This window comes from Electrona antarctica (assembly GCF_951216825.1).
Source record: "Electrona antarctica genome assembly, chromosome: 12".
Classification (NCBI taxonomy): Eukaryota; Metazoa; Chordata; class Actinopteri; order Myctophiformes; family Myctophidae; genus Electrona; species Electrona antarctica.
Window position 1 is genome coordinate 48,721,685 of NC_136793.1, and position 22,290 is coordinate 48,743,974.

Below are 22,290 nucleotides of genomic sequence, written 5' to 3' on the forward strand. Positions count from 1 at the left end.
CTGTTTTCACTGCGCCACGGAACGATGGCATAGGAGAGAAAACGCCAGTAGACTAAACATAACTGCTCTCAATTACGTTCTATGGAGAGGAGGAAAAAAAAGGGGTATGTATTCTTATACTACTAAAAAAAAGAGCATTGTCCCCAAAAAACGGGACAATGGTAACGAAGCAGTTATGTTGGAGTTTTTCCCAGCCGATGTTCATGTGAGAAATATTCTGTTAAAAACATCTTGGTTTATAAATGCATCATGGTGTGCCAGAATGTTGCCACAACTGCTCACATAAAGTAATGCATCTCAGCAGCTACGTCTTGTATGGAAAAGTTACTTTTGTCTATGTATATGTCCTAACAAAACTAGACCAATCACAGCTCGTGCCACTGCAGTCAAGACATCACAAAAGCTCATGATATCACAAAATAGATCCACTTTCGACCGTAAACGAATGTAATCGACAGTCTGAACAAAGGATGCTAACGTGCTAAATTGATAATCTATTACTTAAGTACATTTTATTCAATTAGCCTAACTGTACTACTTCTCTTAGAGCGTCCGATTTTCAATAGGGCCTACTTTTACTTATACTCGACTATAGATCTCAGAGACAAATATTATACTTTTTACTCCGGGGGACCGGGGGAGATATCAGACTTTTGAGGCCATCAGGCAGAGGCTCTGAGCCACTCTGCTACACAAGCAGCAAGCACTGACCAGTAGCAACACCCCAAGGCTCCTAACATGACACCTACATCTAAAAGACACATTAATAATGTTGATCAGCTGCAGCTGTGTGCATCCAGATTCCAAAACAGTACAGTTGTCTTTAGTAGAACCTGAAACTCATCCGTAAAGTTCCATTTCATATTGCTTACACTTTAGTCAGTCTAATTACATTCCTCCTGACGTCATCGCAGGTCAGCAGCACGTGACCTTTCAACCAAAACCAGGCACAACAGAAAGTGCAATCATGGAAATTGCCCTGAAATATCAAAACACTCAGATTTTCCTTTGCATGTCTAAACAAAAATAGTAGTAGAAAGCGCAGCAGCACACACAGCGTGAACGGTGGAAAGCTGGATAAATAAAAAAAATAAAAAAACAGATGCCGCCATGCCGATTACGGATGAGAAATGTCTCCATAAAAGAGTCACGGGTGGCAGCCATTAATTTCCTGCCTGGTCCTTAGTGCACCCTGTCCTTTAATGAATAGGCGCCGCAGCTGCCTAGCATTTCTACCTGAGCACCCTGTTGGCCATTAGCATGTGGTAGCCCTCGTACGTGCACCACATTAACAACAATTAAGTTAATTAGCTATACCAAGGGCTAATTCCTTAAGTGGCTGTCAGCTGCGGACATGGTGGTGGCTTTCGCATAATTGAGCTCATGTACCTTTTGCCCCGCTACAGTATAGCAATCACCGGCTTGTGGTATTGTGTTTAATCGCAATGACCGGGAAAACGGGTTCAATTACATTGACTGGCAAACCGGAAGCAACAACTCCTTCTCTCGTGACAAAGGATTTTTTTCCTTTTTTCTATATTACTACAGTCTATACATACTGTAGTGACTTCTAATTGATTCGTAATTTCTCTCACTCAAACACAACGGGATCATGCCTGCGCTTGGTAATGATTGCGACGTGTCACCTTATCGCGATGAAACGGCGTAAAGATTCACTGAAGTAACGTCGGTTGATGTGGATAATCATTGCATTAACGGCACGAGCCTCACACCAAGTGTAATTTAAAAGCAATTACAGGATCGCCAGCCTTTTCAATCCAATCATCACCTCAAGTAGGCGTCGAGTGTCACGCCGTATCACCTGAAACGCTGCGCGAATGGGAACATTAATAAAATGTGAATCAATCACAGAGGAGGGAACTGCGCTTGGCAGGAAGGTCAGATAGAGTTAAAATTGTGATGGAAGGGTTTTTTTTTTTGCTTTTTTGCTTTTGTGGACCAAAAAGCTTTAGGTGCAGAGGAGACCCTGTCGAAATATGCTGTCCCAAAGTGTCATCCCACATTGTGCATAGATTGATTGATTGAATACTTAGTTTAGTCAAAAAAACGTAAAACTGCAGTAACACAAAAAAGTCCAGAGGATTTATTTCCATTGTAGTCCTATGTATTCAATTCATCAACCAGGTAAAGAATATTAACAACACATTCACTGCCAGCTATTCATTAATTAATGCTTCCAACACCGCCAGTGTTTTTCAGTGAAAGCCTTATTTTGAAGGTCCACCGGAACCCTAGACGTGAACCGGATGTAGAAAAACGCTGTGAGACAATCGCCTTTCACCCGGAAAAGAGATTTTGTGGCCGTGATCGTCGGTTCTTTGGTTGTGGGCCGTTGAATGAAGCTTGTTTTGATCAGGGACGCAGTCTGGGAAAGGGATTCCCATGACTGTGTCAGGGGGCACCAGATCGCTAGTGTAAAGGGATTCCCATGACTGTGTCAGGGGGCACCAGATCGCTAGTGTAAAGGGATTCCCATGACTGTGTCAGGGGGCACCAGATCGCTAGTGTAAAGGGATTCCCATGACTGTGTCAGGGGGCACCAGATCGCTAGTGTAAAGGGATTCCCATGACTGTGTCAGGGGGCACCAGATCGCTAGTGTAAAGGGATTCCCATGACTGTGTCAGGGGGCACCAGATCGCTGGTACTACCTCTGGCGTTGGGGCTGTCACTCACCCTGGAGAGGTATAGTTAGAAGTAGCCTGTATACACTAGCAGGCATTTTCCTAATATATTCCTTGTGTATACTTTCCACGTGCAAAATGCAGAGTAGGCATTGTACGTGTACAGTACATTATACAAGGAGAATGATACATGAACACACACACACTTTTACTTTCTCTGTTTCTCTTTCACTCACAGACTATACGCGCGCGCACGTACACACACACACACACACACACACACACACACACACACACACACACACACACACACACACACACACACACACACACACACACACACACACACACACACACACACACACACACACACACACACACACACACACACACACACACACACACACACACACACACACACAGAAACATACAAATTTCCCCTCCAGTTTTGCCATAGGGCGCTGTTTTCCAGCTGTTTAAACCACTGCTCAAATTAGCTGCTCACCCATTGGAAGGAAGGGCAGAGGCAGGATACCAGTAATTACTGTCTGATTGGCAGAGTGGCTGCTAATTGTAGCAATAAGTTGGAGACTTCTTTTAGATTTACATACGGGGGGAAAAAAGGAATCTCTGGGAGAATCTTACTGTGGTTTTCAGTAAAGGCATTTAAAGTTCAACACAGTCCACTCCTCCAGAGTCCAGTCCAGAAGCTGTGGTAGACCAGAGTTGACACAGAGAGTATAACACTCCACCCAGCCTTAATGATCCGATATGTGTTTATTGAACACATGATGCAAAGGATAGGGGAAAAAAATAAGCTTTGGTTGCAGCCAGGACGGAGATGGTTATGAGAGGGCGTTTCCTGTTATCTTTTTACATTTTTTGGCAACTTGTGATGATCCCCGTGGGGAAATGTGACCTCTGCCTCTGACCTATAGTGGGAGCAGTGGGCTGCCACCTTTTCTGTGGTTGGGAAGCATAATAGGCATGGGTTGAGTGTGTTTGACACAAAGCCAGGGGAAGCCGAGGAGATCCAGTCTGGGACGTCCCAGACAGCCACCATACGTACCTCCTGAACCACTAACCACCCTTAAAGATGACCTTCGCGCAATGCGTGCCAGTTGTAACACGTATGTTTTGCCATCACCAGGGGGGCATACGTAATACCGCACGTATACTGTAACATCGCCCTACAGTTGGAGGCCATCGATATTGTCCTTTTCTTTTTGCTGAGGTTTGCGTGATCTGCGCAAAAGGACAGTTAACCCATTTTGGGCGGGAACCCCTTTTGGTGTTTTAAACATTATGTTATAATTTAGCTATTGAAAAATAGCAGATCTACAAGCTCATAGCGCGCCACCGAGTGGCGCGCTACGAGCTTGTAGGTCTGCTATTTTTGAAAAATCGTGAAAATATTTATTTCAGAAAACTGGAGGATTTAGAAGGATTTTTTTAAATTTTGAGGTCAGGCCTAAATGGGTCAAATGATAAGGGACAATATCGGTGGCACCCAACTGTATGTGGACATGAGACGGCCGTCATGTCACCGTCCAAACGTCAGGCAGCCAGCCGTCCCTGTAAACAACATGAACAACAGTGTATCGCCCCGGCCTATTACCACACGCCTGCATGCATAGGAATGTGTGCGTGTGTGTCCCCAAGCGGTAAACAACACGTGTGTTCTTCACCCCTGGCAGCGCGGAGGAGAGCCGCAGCTAGTGGTCTTCTCTTATCATAGCACATTTAACAGGGGAGCTAATCCAATCAGGTGGGATAACAGGGGCTGCTCTCTGTGTAGTGGTGGTGGTAGTGGAGGAGGAGCAGGGGGGAGCGCGCTGCTCCTCTCTGCTTCCCATTACTGTGTGTCTCTCGCTCTCTCTCTCTCTCTCTCTCCTCCAGCCGGCCTGCATGCCCTAATCCCATTTCCCCATCTAAAGCCTCAACCCAAACAAGCACACAGGACAATAATCTCCGGTCACACCCCCGTTGGCCAGGCCTGGCCCGGGCCTCCCCCCGGGCCCTGGGCTGCCGCCGCACCGCCGCTAATGGAGGAGCTAGTTAGAGAGAGAGAGAGAGAGAGAGAGAGAGAGAGAGAGAGAGAGAGAGAGAGAGAGAGAGATGCCAGGAGAGGATCTGCTCTTCTCTGTAGGAACAGCTTGGTTTACAAGCAGCGGTACTTTTTGACTTATAAGTAAGAGTAGCGATACCACAACATAAATATACACTGTTACAAGCAAAAGTCCTCTATTCCAATTTGACTTGAGTAAAAGAAAGATGTTGTCATATCAAATAATACCAAAGTACCAAAGTAAAAATACTCAATTTCTTCAACAACAAAAGAAAGGGCCCTATATCTTGCCTTACCCCTTATGCCTAAACGTTTTGGCCATTTTGAACAATTTTTAAATGTTTTTCAAAATAGTAAAAGACAGTTTAGGTATACAGGGGTAAGGCAAGATAAGGGTATAAAATATGGCTCAAGTGGTTAATGTTTTGGAATAACATTCAAAATCTGCAAAGTAACTTGAAACTACTTGTAGTGCAGTAAAAAGTACAATATTTGCCTCATGAGGTGTACAGTGGAGTAGAAGTAAAAGTATTGAAAATGGGAAAATCAGCAGTAAAGCAAAAGAAAAAATAGAGCACTTGAGTACTTAGTTACTTATTTCCACCACTGTTGTTTTCAAACCAGCCTTTCCGCCCCAGCTCCATCCACACGGCTTTCTCTTTGTTTATCTCTCTCTCTGCCCTCTTTAAATCTCTTTTTTCATCTTTAATAGCTTTCTCTGTCTGTTGCCGATTTGTGTGTGCCCCCCCTCCCCCTCCCCCTCCCCCCTACCACCAGCACCACCACCGCACACATTGAACCGCGAGAGTAGAGTATAGAGAGCGCCGTGGAAAATGTGCTCGTCGCAGAGATCAGCTCCTCAATTGAGCATGTCAACAAGCACTGTTTTCGTAAACCTGTTTGAATTCTCCTCGTCTGATTGTTGTTCTTTCGGGGCAGACAATGCACCAGCGAAATCCTTCCAAGCCCATTGTGTAATTTGCCACATGCCAGAGGGGTGAAGGTGCAGATTTGTGGCATGCTCAGTTATTCATCTTCATCTTCTTTTTTTTTCTTCTTCTTCTTTTTTTTGTGGCTTATAAAATATTTTCTCATTTAAAGAGAGGAAAAATGGAAGCAGAGGGAAAAGAGAAAAAGAAAGAGAGAGAGAAAGAGAGAGAGAGAGAGAGAGGAGTGTTTGGCTCCGTTGCCTTGTTTCCCTGTCACAGAGGCAGCGTAGGGCAGGCACATGCGGGCCAGATGCAGGGTCTCCATCCAAGCCCAGGCGCATCCAGACGCCACCCTGAGTGTCTCAGATCACTTACACACTCTCTCCCAGGACCCTGGAAAAAACAGCCTCATCCACACACAGCTCTCCCTCTTCCTCTCTCTCTCTCTCTCTCTTTCCATAAGAAAGATGTGGCCCCATCGTTCTAATGAATTCCAACTGAGAAAGAGAGAAGAAGACGAAGAAGAAGAAGAAGTAGTAGTCTTGGTGCAGTACTATATGGACCTCAAACAATACTGTTCGTTGGCCCTGCATCCCCATGTTCCATATGGAAAGCATTATGTTTCCTCCTGCCATTGCATGAATTCAATCGTTGTGTTCATTTTCTTTTCTTTTTTCTTTTCCTTGCAGAGGTGGCAAATGTCAAACCTCTCAACCATTATCTGCGGAAATGTGGAAATATAGAATAGCACATCGTAGTATAAATCACCACATTAACCCCTGGCGTATACATATTATGAGCATGCCGCTATAGGTGAACGTTGTCTTTTCACACTTTATGTCAGTTTCTCAAATCATTTATGAAAGTAAGACAATCTATACGAGATCACAACGTGCCGAGATGCGTCTGCTGCTTCCGAATAACTTAAAATATGAAATGGTGCCTAAGTGGTTAAACCGATTTAAGGTGGTCGTTGTTAACGGTCTCATCCATAGACATATAAAGGTAGACGCCTCATTCGCCGCTGCAGTTCATTGGAGCGACAACACGTATATTACGGAGGCCGCCATATTGGAGCTCAATATGGCGGAGGCACGGCACACCGCCACTCAAAGTGACTGCTGGCCAATCACAGTGTGTCTTTTACCGGGACTTTTCACTGAAAAGGAAGTGATGTCACTGAGGAGGAAAGTGTCATGACTCGGACAAGTCCCGGAAAAGACGTGCTGTGATTGGCCAGTAGTCACTTTGAGTGGCAGCTATAGCGTGCCATATTGAGCTCCCAATGTGGCGGCCGCCATACGATACACATGCCCCAGAGCCGGAGGAGGCGTCTACCTTTTTATGTCTATGGTCTCCCCCCCCCCTCCTCATGGTGGTACAGGCCTCCTGAATGAGATGAATGGTTGATTGAATGGGAGAAGGCATGCTTTGTCCAGCACACTGGATCTATGTGGACACAGGTGGCAGTGGATCTAAATCACCACTATTAGTCCACAATCAATTAATAGACTGTTGTTGCTTTTTCTCATCAGTGACAAGAAAGACCTCAGGAGGATTCTGTACGTGTCTCACATGGCTGAGGTCCAATCACACGCTGATTGGTCACTCTTTTTGTGCTGTTTTGATTGCCAATTGCGACCATTTATTCTGGATAACCAGACGAGTTTATAAATATCTAATCACTGCATTTTCACTGAAAAGAATAAAAATGATAATATAAGAGTTAGCTTCGTTCTGGCCATGTTTTCTTTGTGTTGCCTTGCTTGTAGACCATACAAAGACGTAGTTGTGATGACCTATTGAAAATACTGGCTTTCACTGGTTCCATTTACCTCCAATTACTCTGTACAATTACCAACACACACAAAGACTTGTCTAATCATGTTATTATAATTTGAGTCAAGAAATTAACTCAATAAGGTGAAGAAATATACACAAAACTAGATACACGGTTACACAGCCAATACAACAGATGAGATGTGCTTGATTTAAAGCCTAAATCAGACACTGATAATTTAAAAAAAAGATTAGTTTCAAAAGAATTATTCGCTTGCGCAATGATCATATGGTCAAAACCATTTCTGTTACTTGTGATGCCAGCAACAGGGAGGCATCTGTTCCCATACTGACAATCTGCCTTGGCTGAACATCAGACAGACAGCCAGACGTTTAGTTGTTGTCGCAATTCTAGCCGTGATCATGGTGAATTAGTGGTTCAAAAATGTCGTCTCCGGCACCTGCTCTGTTGGCGTGCCCAGTCGTCTCCCCTCAGAGTGACTTCCTGACTGCCACCTCTCGCTTCACACTGGCAATCAGTATCAGAACATCCAAGAAGTCTTTTCAAGGATGATTCTTATTTCTTCATTCTGCTCTATAGTACTGGCAAACGAGCATGCTAAATACAGATAAATGACTTGGTCCCCCGGTTTACTCAAAGCTTGCAATCCACCGTTTTCATGTCCCTCACGGGATTTGAGGGCGAGCGCCAACATATCCACTGCTGAGCTAATAGCAAAAAGCCCATTTGGAAAGAGGATACATTTAAGTTTTGAGAACCATGTGCAGTGCCACTTGTCAACCAGCAGTGGTCCTACCCCACCACAGGACATACATTATACAACAGTACCTATTCGTCTAGACTTTGGCAAAGTTGTCATGCAATCTCATCTACTGACTTCTTTCAATCTACACGATACTGATTTTAATATGCTGCGGTTTTCATTAATTTTATGCTGCTTCATATTCTAATTATTATTTTACTCCCGTATAGTACAGTGCTGTGACAATACACATTTGACACAAAGGGTTTTGAAGGACAATCATTCAAAATGTAACACAGATTTAACTTCAATCTACCTGCGACGTACGTACGGTACACGCGGCGCGCAACACTGACGGTGTGTGTGTGTGTGTATGTGTGTGTGTTTGCATCATGCGCACGCACACACACACACACACTCGCGCGTATGTGCGGTGCGCTGTGGTAATCCACAACACAGTAGAACATGATATAACGCTTGGTTTTTTCAAGGCCGGGATGTCTCATCATCTCCCACTGCTGAGGAATTGCTTCGGCCCACAGATCAGCGTGGGGGCGCCCTGCGGATCAATTTCCTGATGCTGCCCTTTTCAAAATACACACACGCACACGCACACACACACACACACACACACACACACACACACACACACACACACACACACACACACACACACACGTGGGTCTCAGCAGAGGCGGAACGGTAGGCATGAGGGGTGGGGGGAGACAGACAGAGAGAGAGAGAGAGAGAGAGAGAGAGAGAGAGAGAGAGAGAGAGAGAGAGAGAGAGAGACGGAGGGACCAGGCAGCAGGCGGGGGGAGGTCTGGCCCTGGAAACCTCCACCTGGTGGGGTGGTTGAGGGCCATGAGGAGCCCCCCACGGCAGACAAAGCGTGCCTTGTGCGAGATAAGCAACGGGCACCAGGAGGGCCCTACGGCACTATTTTCACAATCAGAGAGGTTTGTTTTCTTTGGGTCTCCCTGCCTGGGCCTGTCAGGAGAGCAGCTAGCAGCATGCTGGCTCACTGGAGTCTGCATGCACCGGGGCCGGGCCCAATGGGGCTGGGGGGTGGGGGGGTTTCCTCCTAACAGCTAGGGTGGGCCAGCAAGTTTTTTAGGGTGTGTAATATTTTACTATATTTTTTTACCTAACTGAAACCACCGTCCTCAACCCCTGCAGGCTTCTACGTTATTATTATTATTATTTTTTTTTTGGTGTGCGTGTGTGTTTTTTTTCTGAATCGGAAAGAATCCTGTTCTCCACTCTTTGCACGTGTTTTTTTTTAAAGTGTTAAAAACAAAATATTACAGACTTTGTGAAAATAAAGAGAAAGAAATTACTCATCATCGTCGTTTTGGAGATTGCGACACTCTTAGCAGGGGCTTCGACAATATGGGGCGTGAAGCGTGATTTATTGTGAAGTTGCGGGCTGGTGTCGCAGATGATCCGCCGCGTCACAGAAAATAACAGATCTACAAGCTACAAATCAGCTATTTTCGATGTGTGACAACCCGCACACAACATACACTGAAGCATTATACTACAGGCTTGAGGTTGTGTCAGTGCGATGCTGTGTGTGTGGATGTGCTTATGTGTACACCAGTAACAGCTATAACCTGCAGGGATATGACTGCTGGGTCTAATTAGTTCAAGAAATCTGCTTTAAATTTTGTCCACGGAGAAAGTCAAATGAGGATTACACACTTCCCATTCGCATCCAAGCGTGCGCTGGAAGAAGCACAGAAAATAGCAGATCCACAAGCTCACTGCGCGTCGCGTTGCAACACGTCGTAAGCTTGTAGATCGGCTATAACACTAGTGCGGATCCCTGAGGGACTCCGGTCAACCAAATTTGTGGTTTAAGTTGTTAAGTAAAAGTAGCAATGCCACAGTGTAAAACATGCTTTGTTATAAGTAAAAGTCCTCATTTTGCAGAAGATCATGTTTATGCACTGTAAATACTGATATTAACCACTTAAACCCTATTTTATACTTAGGCTGGCTATTCGGAAGTTACACGACACATTGTGAGCTTGTATAGATCATTTGGATTAATAATTTGATTGATTGGTAGTAATCTAAATCTGTAAAGTCAGTGGTAACTAAAGTTTCAAAATAGCCTAATTGTAGTGGGGGTAAAAGGTACATCTGTCTCTGAGGTGTAGTGGAGTACGAGTATTAAAGACACCTTTAAAGGACCACTTCACCACTTTTCAACCTATCTTCATATAATAGGTCCTCACTAATAATCATGATAAAATGGCATGATTTTTTTCTAATCAGTCTGTGTCTCATAGGAGGGCTGTGGGCAGTTTAGAAACCGTCTTCCAGTGACATCATCATTAGGCAGATTTCTTTTTAAAACAAGATTATTTTACCAAAATGTTTAGATTTTCATTATCGTGAGAACGATGGCTTCCATTTTCGCATTGCAACTTTTCAGGACTAGAAAGCCTGCGGTTTCTATTAGCTTGTATTCCCCATCGATGATGTCACTGGAAGACGGTTTCTGAACTGCCCACAGTCCTCCTATGAGACACAGACCGAGTAGAAAAAAAATTGCGCCATTTTTTCATGATTATTAGTGAGGACCTATTATATGAAGATAGGTTGAAAAGTGGTGAAGTGGTCCTTTAAGTGCTGTCAGTGGAAACCTCATATGTCTAAAACACTTACTTATATCTGGATTCAAATTCAAAAGCATCAAAAGCATCAGATCCATAGGCTCAAAACGTGTGGCTTCGCGCCTCGTTTCGAGCTTGTGGATCTGTTACTTTGTGTAGGATGAACGTTAATTTAACCCATTTTGGGCGGGAACCCCTTTTGGTGTTATAGCATCATGTTATGCTTTAGCTCAGGGGTGCCCAAAAGGTAGATTGCGATCTACCAGTAGATCACAAAGGCTGTGCAGGTAGATCACATGACATGCCCCTAAAGAGTATTTCATTTAAATATATTGGGGGAAAAAAACGATAAAAAAAAAAAAAAAAACATTTCTCCCCCTCTATTTCCCATTCCAAGTGCATTTGTCTAATACTGTACAGAATGTAACACAAACTCTACTATTCCGAAGCCCCCTAAGGTACATATTTAAACTATTTTCAGCAATGGTATAATAATTGATTTGGTGGGTAGATCTTGCCGAGCTGGTCATTTTGAAAGTAGCTCTCAAGTCAAAAAGTGTGGGCACCCCTGCTTTAGCTATTGAAAAATAGCAGATCTACAAGCTCATAGCGCGCCACCGAGTGGCGCGCTACGAGCTTGTAGGTCTGCTATTTTTGAAAAATCGAAGAACGACTGACATAGAAACATAGCTTTTTCAGAAAAATGGGTTAATTTAAGAAAAAAAAACACAAAGCGTGTGGACATAAGAGGTTTCTCCGCCCGACGGCAGCGAAACGTACTTGGCTCACGCCGTGACTATCCCAACCAAGAACACTGAGCTCATCACGGCATTGCATTATGCTAAAGAATGTGCACTTTCCTGTGCATTGGTTTTCTGTCATTTTATAGCCCCACGGTTTCATCAAGATGAACCTCCGGAGTGCTTAGTCCATGCACTCCATTGCTGTTTTTGTTTCGCTTTTTGGCAGAAAAACACAGTGGTGTGACATGCATGCGTTCGTTTTTATAGCGAAAAACCACAGCATAAAAAGACCCAGTGTTATAAGAATGTTTTCTTGGTAAGGAGTATTCTGAAAATGATACAAAAGTTTAATTAGAAACAGTCGGAGCAGATAAGGAATGGAGCATTTGAAGCTGGAATGGTTGTATCCTCGTTTACAGTATGCAACGGACATACAGCAAAGAAAATGCCAAAATACTGGCATATCATTAAACTAATAATGTACTTGGTTGATAAATTCCCAGGGGTCTATATACTGGGAGCTCCCTTTTTCCCCCTCTACTCCAAATCCGAAAGTAGCTACAAGCTCACAACGCGCCGGGTTGGATTTCCAATGCCAAATGTCCGTTTATTTTGACATGCCCCAGAATAAGGACGGTAGCCTTCATGTGGTTAAGGACACATACACAGTATATAGGCCAGTGAACGTCCCCCACTGAATTCTGAGTGCATTATCTGATTCCCAGCTAATTTTCCCTCCAAGTATCGGTGGTGGTGGTGCGCAGAGCGGAGCGCAGCCCTCCTTAAGGCATCTGTGTGTGTGTGTGTGTGCGTGCGTGCGTGCGTGCGTGCGTGCGTGCGTGCGTGCGTGCGTGCGTGCGTGCGTGCGTGCGTGCGTGTTGGGGCTATTTAAAAGTGTTTTCTCTGCAGGCAGGTTTTATTATTTCTCTTCCCATTCCTCAGTGTGTTTTGGCCCATCGGAGCAGGGCCAGCCGCCAGGACTCCTCTTGGCTCCCCGAAGACCGCTGGCTTCCCAGAAACAGGAAATGGTAATAGTATTGCACCGCTTTTTCCTCTCCCCTATCTGTATTCCCCTTTCTCATTGAAAAAACAACACCATATATATATACAGTATATATATATATATACATACATACACACTATGGTATATGTGCATGCGTGCGTACGTATATGCGTGCGTGCGCGCGTGCGTAAAAAGGGACGTACTGTAGACCGCACGACGTGTTTTCATATTTTCCTCTGCAGCAGCATATCGCTGTCAGCCGGTGAAATAATCTTACCATATTATTATGTGAAATATCCTACATAATAGTACATTGACACTGTATGCACAGTAGACAGCAGTGCAAGTTCTGATACTCAGTTTGGGATCCGTCCCTCCGCCGAATGATTTGGAAAAATGCTAATTTTTGTTATTTTCGGCGCACGCAATGTTCTGACAAGCGTTTCTGTTTCGAGTTACAATAAGTTTTGTGTTGCAATATGCCGTTTCCAATTCTACTGTACTGTAGGACAGTAATAACATACAGTATTTAGGCCTAATGCAGCCTAGGTGGAAGCATATTATGGATGTATTTCTATGCCAACTAAACACTGCAGGCTACGAAGTAAAAGCACGTCGGTGTAGAAATGTCACAAGTCTCGTTATAATGCTGTTGCATGTTGTTTGCTGGGTAGATTCAGTACAGGTGGACGTGAACGTCACACCCTTGGCTTCTATAAAGTGTTTCAAAGTTTCGCACTGGCCGAGCATATGGTGAAGCCACCCAGCTCTACTGCTATCGCTTGGATCTGCTAACTAGGCCTCGCGGACAGTGCCAGGTTTTTGTAGTAAATTGCAGAGCAAAACCACAATTGACTCAAAAGAGATAGGCTCACTGTGACTTCATAGCATTTTGCGGTCTACTTTTCCCTTTGACTTTTTTTTCTCCTCCTTCTTTTAAGTTCTTTCCCCTTTTCTTTTTCCCCCTTTCATCTTAATTTGAAAAGCAGCTGGGTTGTCCATTTATTCCATTCTTAAGAGTTTTCTTTGTTTGAGTTCTAAAAAAAAGAAGAAAAAGAACCACCCCGTTTTATCATTTCAATTTCCCCCCATAAAACAGATTTTTCGATGACTGGTTTAATGTGTTCAAGAACCCTAGACATTAGGGGCTATATCTTGCGCCACCCCTTACCCCTAAACGTATTTTGCCATTTTTTACTATTTAAAAAAACCTTTTAAAATAGTTCAAATAGCTTATCTACAAGCTCACAACATGTAGATGTAGATCGGCTAGTTGAACTATTTTACATTTATTTTCAAAATAGTAAAAAATGGCAAATACGTTTAGGGATAAGGGACAAGGGTGGCGCAAGATGGAGCCCTAGCTCTGCAATCATCTGAAAAAGAGAGCACCTTCTAAAGACTTGAAAGAAATATCGACTCCCCAAAAATCCATCGCCCACCCTAGTCTCCTTTATCGAGGCTACAGCGTGGTGTAGCCTCTATAACCCATTTTGACCTGCGATCAGATTCTAAAAATGTCTTCTAAATCCTGACAGTTTTCTGAAAAATCCATGTTTCTATGTCAGTCGTTCTTTGATTTTTCAAAAATAGCAGACCTACAAGCTCGTAGCGCGCCACTCGGTGGCGCGCTATGAGCTTGTAGATCTGCTATTTTTCAATAGCTAAAGCATAACATAACATAACACCGTTATCCCAAAATGGGATAAAAGTGCACCGTCTGCCTCGGTGCACCCGTGTGGTGCACCGAGGCAGGCGGCTTCCAGCCAAAAAGCATCTGAACCCCTCAGCCAAAATATAAAATTTAAAATGGCTCTGCAACAAGTACACCATGAAACCAAAATGGCTGGTTCCCCCATAGACACCAGAGCTGTGGGATGTGCCCCATGAACTGTATAAACCCCAGAGCTTACAGAGGAACACAACAGAGTCAGGGACTGATGATGATGGCCGAAGAAGAGTGCAGTACTGTATGTTAAGAGTTAAGACCCATTCAAACCGGGAAAGTATCCGTGTCACTTTAGATTTTAGCGTCGGCAATAGAGCATGCATAAAGTGAGTGGCAAAGTGAGTTCACACTGTGAGCTTGTACATCTGCTGAAAGGACTAATGGTATAGAGAGCATTTGTAGAAATAAATGGGTTAGGGGTGATTAGTTATAGTTGCGGTGATGCGATGCTTTGTGAGCTTATGAATCTCGCTGTTTTTGTTGTGAGCCACGGCACGTAATCTGGTAGAAATCAAGAATATTACAGGTAGAGTTACCGGTCAAAGGTTGGGAGACTAGCTACAGGTACAGCTCCTAAGTATTAAGACTAAATGTTATTGTCCCAGAAGGAGACTATGTAGTTTTCACAGCCCATTCAACACAGAAACTCGCAGTAGCATACAAAACACATGCAGGTAGTGCAATACAGAGAATCTCCATAAATAGAAAGTACAGTCAGTACTGTACAGTCAGTTATTTATAAATGATTATAGAATTTATAGAATTTCTATAAATACACCTCCATACATTCAAACACTGTCAGTGAGTCAGTTTGATTAATCGCTTAAGCTCGATTTTATACTTTGTCATACGACAAATGGCAAATGACAGGCCCCGAAAAAAAGAGGGAGGGGGGGGGGTAGGTTTAACGTGGTTAATGCTGCAATGGCAGAGTGGACCAAACTCCCGCTGAAGCAAGCTTTATATTCCATTTTAACGTCCTATAAAGTAGAAATGCCTGGCATTCATCTGGGTACAGAGTCTACCATATCCTTCATTTATCGTTGCTGTCGGGCAGAAACCTCTTTTCTTGACCCATTTTGACCTGAGATCAGATTCTAAAAATGTCTTCTACATCCTGACAGTTTTCTAAAAAAGCTATGTTTCTATGTCAGTGGTTCTTCGATTTTTCAAAAATAGCAGACCTACAAGCGCCACTCGGTGGCGCGCTATGAGCTTGTAGATCTGCTATTTTTCAATAGCTAAAGCATAACATAATGCTAACACCAAAAGGGGTTCCCGCCCAAAATGGGTTAATACAATACTACTTTTTTAATATAGCCTACTAAACTAGCGCCCTACTTCAGGGATTTCCAACTGATTTTGACCCAGGGACCACCATCCTGACTAAGCAACGACCACCACTATTGTGTCGGGTGGCTCCACCATAGACCTTCTGCACCTGACACAGTGGCGGGGGTTCATGCACCATTCCATGGGTTAAGATTGTTACTCACTAATCACACTATCACAGGCTACATTCACTAATCACACTATCACAGGCTACATTCACTAATCACGCTATCACAGGCTACATTCACTAATCACACTATCACAGGCTACATTCACTAATCACACTATCACAGGCTACATTCACTAATCACACTATCACAGGCTACATTCACTAATCACACTATCACAGGCTACATTCACTAATCACGCTATCACAGGCTACATTCACTAATCACACTATCACAGGCTACATTCACTAATCACACTATCACAGGCTACATTCACTAATCACACTATCACAGGCTACATTCACTAATCACACTATCACAGGCTACATTCACTAATCACACTATCACAGGCTACATTCACTAATCACACTATCACAGGCTACATTCACTAATCACACTATCACAGGCTACATTCACTAATCACACTATCACAGGCTACATTCACTAATCACGCTATCACAGGCTACATTCACTAATCACACTATCACAGGCTACATTCACTAATCACACTATCACAGGCTACATTCACTAATCACACTATCACAGGCTACATTCACTAATCACACTATCACAGGCTACATTCACTAATCATACTATCACAGGCTACATTCACTAATCACGCTATCACAGGCTACATTCACTAATCACACTATCACAGGCTACATTCACTAATCACACTATCACAGGCTACATTCACTAATCATACTATCACAGGCTACATTCACTAATCACACTATCACAGGCTACATTCACTAATCATACTATCACAGGCTACATTCACTAATCATACTATCACAGGCTACATTCACTAATCATACTATCACAGGCTACATTCACTAATCACACTATCACAGGCTACATTCACTAATCCCACTATCACAGGCTACATTCACTAATCATACTATCACAGGCTACATTCACTAATCCCACTATCACAGGCTACATTCACTAATCATACTATCACAGGCTACATTCACTAATCCCACTATCACAGGCTACATTCACTAATCATACTATCACAGGCTACATTCACTAATCACAGGCTACATTCACTAATCATACTATCACAGGCTACATTCACTAATCATACTATCACAGGCTACATTCACTAATCACACTATCACAGGCTACATTCACTAATCACACTATCACAGGCTACATTCACTAATCACACTATCACAGGCTACATTCACTAATCACACTATCACAGGCTACATTCACTAATCACACTATCACAGGCTACATTCACTAATCACACTATCACAGGCTACATTCACTAATCACACTATCACAGGCTACATTCACTAATCACACTATCACAGGCTACATTCACTAATCACACTATCACAGGCTACATTCACTAATCACACTATCACAGGCTACATTCACTAATCATACTATCACAGGCTACATTCACTAATCATACTATCACAGGCTACATTCACTAATCATACTATCACAGGCTACATTCACTAATCACACTATCACAGGCTACATTCACTAATCATACTATCACAGGCTACATTCACTAATCACGCTATCACAGGCTACATTCACTAATCACACTATCACAGGCTACATTCACTAATCACACTATCACAGGCTACATTCACTAATCATACTATCACAGGCTACATTCACTAATCATACTATCACAGGCTACATTCACTAATCATACTATCACAGGCTACATTCACTAATCACACTATCACAGGCTACATTCACTAATCACACTATCACAGGCTACATTCACTAATCACACTATCACAGGCTACATTCACTAATCATACTATCACAGGCTACATTCACTAATCATACTATCACAGGCTACATTCACTAATCATACTATCACAGGCTACATTCACTAATCACACTATCACAGGCTACATTCACTAATCACACTATCACAGGCTACATTCACTAATCATACTATCACAGGCTACATTCACTAATCATACTATCACAGGCTACATTCACTAATCATACTATCACAGGCTACATTCACTAATCATACTATCACAGGCTACATTCACTAATCATACTATCACAGGCTACATTCACTAATCACACTATCACAGGCTACATTCACTAATCACACTATCACAGGCTACATTCACTAATCATACTATCACAGGCTACATTCACTAATCATACTATCACAGGCTACATTCACTAATCACACTATCACAGGCTACATTCACTAATCACACTATCACAGGCTACATTCACTAATCACACTATCACAGGCTACATTCACTAATCACACTATCACAGGCTACATTCACTAATCATACTATCACAGGCTACATTCACTAATCATACTATCACAGGCTACATTCACTAATCACACTATCACAGGCTACATTCACTAATCATACTATCACAGGCTACATTCACTAATCATACTATCACAGGCTACATTCACTAATCACACTATCACAGGCTACATTCACTAATCACACTATCACAGGCTACATTCACTAATCACACTATCACAGGCTACATTCACTAATCATACTATCACAGGCTACATTCACTAATCATACTATCACAGGCTACATTCACTAATCATACTATCACAGGCTACATTCACTAATCACACTATCACAGGCTACATTCACTAATCACACTATCACAGGCTACATTCACTAATCACACTATCACAGGCTACATTCACTAATCATACTATCACAGGCTACATTCACTAATCATACTATCACAGGCTACATTCACTAATCATACTATCACAGGCTACATTCACTAATCACACTATCACAGGCTACATTCACTAATCACACTATCACAGGCTACATTCACTAATCATACTATCACAGGCTACATTCACTAATCATACTATCACAGGCTACATTCACTAATCATACTATCACAGGCTACATTCACTAATCATACTATCACAGGCTACATTCACTAATCACACTATCACAGGCTACATTCACTAATCACACTATCACAGGCTACATTCACTAATCACACTATCACAGGCTACATTCACTAATCACACTATCACAGGCTACATTCACTAATCACACTATCACAGGCTACATTCACTAATCATACTATCACAGGCTACATTCACTAATCACACTATCACAGGCTACATTCACTAATCATACTATCACAGGCTACATTCACTAATCATACTATCACAGGCTACATTCACTAATCATACTATCACAGGCTACATTCACTAATCACACTATCACAGGCTACATTCACTAATCATACTATCACAGGCTACATTCACTAATCATACTATCACAGGCTACATTCACGAGCTGGACAAAATAAATCTGTAGTTTTGAAAGGCATACAGTCACATTTGAATGCATCAACTATTTAAGTATTTTTCCCTGGACCGAAAGAAAGAAAGAAAGAAAGAAAATGCCTACATGACGTTTGCCACCGTGCCAGTCATGAACCAATACAGCCACCCTGTCACAATAACTCACAACAAACCTCAGCAACCAGTAACCACAACACACATAACCTACTGTTTATCAGTCTTCATTGGAAATTAACATTTGGATTATTGTTGGCTGTTATAGCCCAACCAAAAGCTCTAGCTCGAACCAAAAGGAAATAGCAAATTCACTCATAGGATAATTGAAGTGATCAAGAGCCACATGCCGTACACACATACTGTTCCCTGTTACAACTCACATACCATTAAAGCAGACCATTAAATAACACAACATACAAACCGTAGATTCACATCAGCATTCAATTCCAGAGCCACTGAACATGTTTCATTGCCACCCAGTCATTGGTTCCCAAAATGACAGTAATAGTACATCAGCTTGGATCACAGTAGTATACACACAGCATACAACACAAGCAGCAGCAGCAGCAAAGAAGCAAAAAACAAACTTCCTACCTTTTGAGCAGTCTTCTACTTGACGCCATCAGTTGTGTAAGTGATGCCAGGGTCAAACTTTGGATAGATAGAGCCTCCAGCTCTCTATCTAGTTCATGATGAGCCCTCCAGCGGTGTCTCCAGCCATCTCCATCCTCCATACATCTGGCTAGCTGGCCAGTACTTTCCTCCCAGTAGCCTATATCAATTTCACGGACCAGCCTCATTCTCCTGGCTGCCATCTTCTCACTCAGCCTCGGATGTTTAGTACTGCACATTGCATTCTGGTGTAGTGCAGTGGTCATGTATTTAGAGCAGGCTCTAGGGTCCAGCATTCACAGCATGTCACAGGAGAATGGACTCAGGGCTGAGAAGAAGCTGAGCTTGGGGGTCTGGGGTCATCACCCTGGCTCGTGTACCTGTGGAGCAGGTTGAGAGAGACACCATAAGCTTTGAGTATAAGTAAGTAAATAAGGTAGAAGGAAAGAGGCTCACCAAGGGCCATGTACTGTACACTGTACCCTGTCGCAACTCACTAGCAACAGCAGACAAACATACACGGCCTGTATACATATACTACATCCTTCCTGAAAAGCGTGTCCAACAGTTTTTTTTTTTATATAATGAGGTTTCCACACAATGAGGTTTCCAGGCAGAGACGTTATCTCCCGCCGTGCAGCCTAGCCCAGCCAGTGTGGTTTCTGGTCTAGATGGGCGGGTTCTGGTCTAGATGGGCGGGTTCCGGTCAAAAACAGGCGGTGGATCCTATTGGTTCACCGATCTGAGCTCCTTAGCGAAATACAAGGAAGCCGGCTTTTTCATTTCATTTTCCATTGGGTTTTCGTAGGCTTTTCTTTTTGAGCCGAATGCGAACGTAAATCAAAGCCTGGGTCGCGAGGCCTACTGGTATCGCTCGCTGGAGAAGAACCGCCTTCCTCTGAGAAATGAGACAGTTCAGAATTACAACAGATCTTTACACTCATATGTGGCATTCTGTGGATACTAGATATAAATGCCATTCTTCTCCTTGCAGAGAGACCTTTGCTCTAAGACCCAGCAGCTCATGCCCTGTCAGACTGAGATCCATTTCAGACATTCCATAACACATAGCAGGGTGCAGTTCTGGACTTTCTGCCAAGGCTCTTTTCTCCCTCCACTGCCCAGCTTTGCCGCTCCCAGTCTGGGCACAGGGAGGCAGAGAGCGAGCGCTATGGCCTCTCTGTTCTCGTTCCCAGGGATTGAATGTACTCTACCCCTGTGGTTTCTCTTAAAATGCCAACGTGAGGTGCTTGGCACAGTTTGGACATTCTCCCCCTACTCCCCCGCTACTCTTTGCGTTTGGTTATGGATTGAGACAAATCCCTGCCTGAATATTTGTGTGTGCGTGCGTGCGTGCGTGCGTGCGTGCGTGCGTGCGTGCGTGCGTGCGTGCGTGCGTGCGTGCGTGCGTGCGTGCGTGCGTGCGTGTGTAGATGTCTGCGTCTGATTTAATGTTAAAACTCTGCTGTTTTTTATCATCACATCATCTCTCCCCCCCCCCCCCCCCCCCTTCTCTCTCTCTCTCTCTCTCTCTCTCTCTCTCTCATAATGTGCCCGTGGCGTCTAACATAGTATTTCTACATTGTGATGAGAGAGAGAGAGAGAGAAGTAAGTAAGTAAGAACTAAGTAAATAAAATAAAATTAGTAAATAAGTGAATGGATGGATGGATGGATGGATGGATGGATGGATGGATGGATGAATGAATGAGTAAATAAGTGAATGAATGAATGAATGAATGAATGAATGAATGAATAAATAAGTGAATGAATGAATGAATGAATGAATGAATGAGTAAATAAGTGAATGAATGAATGAATGAATGAATGAAGCCAGGCGAATACTAGAACCCTCGCCTCAAAACACAGTCGCCACAGGTGTCCCTGCAGCCGTAAGTGCTCATGTATGCCAGTTGATCTAAGGTTTGACCCAAAAGAAATTGCAAAATGAATCGCAATAGTAAAAGGTTTTTTATGATCCTTAGGGTCATCCAAATAACATATTGAAAATTGTGAATGAAATAATTAGTGGATCGTGGAAAATTCAGGGGTTGAAAGTTGGGGGTAGTTGCATGTGACGACGTGTTAAACTAGGGTGTTTTCATGATTCTGAATCCATTGCAAGATTGAATACCTACTGGTATTCCTAAATGTAAACCCCATAAACTATGCTTACGTTATTCCTAACCTTTACCTCAGTAAAAACAGTGCCAAAAGCCTATTCCTAAACTTAACCCCAGTAAAACTATGCCTAACCCTAAACTTATTTATATAACCATATTGTCAGTATAAAACAAATACAAGAACCGCCCCACCGTGAGGTCGGCGTGAGGTCGGCGTAAAAAAAAGAGGGCGAGTGTGTTTTAGGGCGAGCATTCCGGTTACCTACTGAACACCTCACTGGGCTCATTGCTATAGCAACAGGGAACTCCACCTCCCTGGTTCTCCATCAATCTCTCTCTCTCTCTCTCTCACACACACACACACACACACACTGTAGCTTTGTGGACACACGCGGTGCGCTCATGTAATGTGACCTGGAGGGGCGCTAACGAGCCCAGGCGAGGTCCCATGGCCTCAGGCTCAGCGACACCTTTC